Here is a 1,198-nt window from a genome sequence, read left to right on the forward strand (position 1 = left end):
ATGAGAAGAGAAGGAAGAAGTGATATGCTTTTTGGGGTTAGTTTTGGCAATAACAATAAATAAATAATTAAATGTTGGGAAAGGCAGCGGGCCGGGTAGCTAGTAATTGTCTTATTGTCTAATTCATATTAGATGTGTAATATTATTTTTCGACTAATTATTTTTACAAAAATATATAATAATAAAAAATATTTAAATATATAAATTCTGACTTTTTGTTTTATCTTTCTAATACTGCTATTCTTTTTAATTACTAAATATTTCTTTTTTTCCACTATAGGATAAGGAACAAAGCTTTTCTTCACGCACATAATTAAGAACGAAATAAATTAGTTTCCAAAAGTTTTCTGTTACAAGAAAGTAAATTACCAAAAAAAATTTCAAAAAATTTAGATATTTATAAAAAGTATCCTTAAAAAATTAAATGATAAAACCCCCATAAATTTAAAAGGGTAATAAAAAATTAAATATTAGACATATATTAGATTTTGATAAATTTTTTTACAATAAGATGATTAAAAAATAAACTTTTCTTTTTTAAAATTTAGTAATTTTATATACAATAATTTTTTTTGTGATGCTTCTTTTTGTGAACATTTGAAAATGTTTTGAAAAAAAAAACTCTTATATAAAGAGACATGTTAAAAATATAACTATTGATATAATTTTTTATTAATTTAAATTTTTTGAAAAATTAATATATATCATGACAACTTATTATGATCAAACTTCAATATATTAAATAATTAATACAATAAGAATTTTGATTAAATTTAACTATTTACATTATGATAAAAATTATAATATTGAGATATAAATTTATAATTTAATCTAATTTTTTTTAGTCATAGTATGCTAAAAAAGACATTAATAATCTACATACATCAATATATATAACGGTTTGATAAAAATTAAAACATCAATAAAATATATATGAAAGAACTCTTAATAAGTATAATTTCTGTATATTTGTTAAAAATATATTTTCGTTGAAAAATATGGTAGTAGGTTTTGTTTTTGACCTGGGATTATTATGATAATATTTATTAAATTTTAGTTATGGATATCTCATATATTAGGGTGCTAATTAAATGGGCCCTGAATATGATTTAAATACATCTATAATTAATGATTATTAATATATAATAAATAAAATAATTTTTAATAATAAATTTGAACTTTATGATTATAGTATAAC

Source organism: Arachis duranensis, chromosome 7 (genome assembly GCF_000817695.3).
Source record: "Arachis duranensis cultivar V14167 chromosome 7, aradu.V14167.gnm2.J7QH, whole genome shotgun sequence".
Lineage (NCBI taxonomy): Eukaryota > Viridiplantae > Streptophyta > Magnoliopsida > Fabales > Fabaceae > Arachis > Arachis duranensis.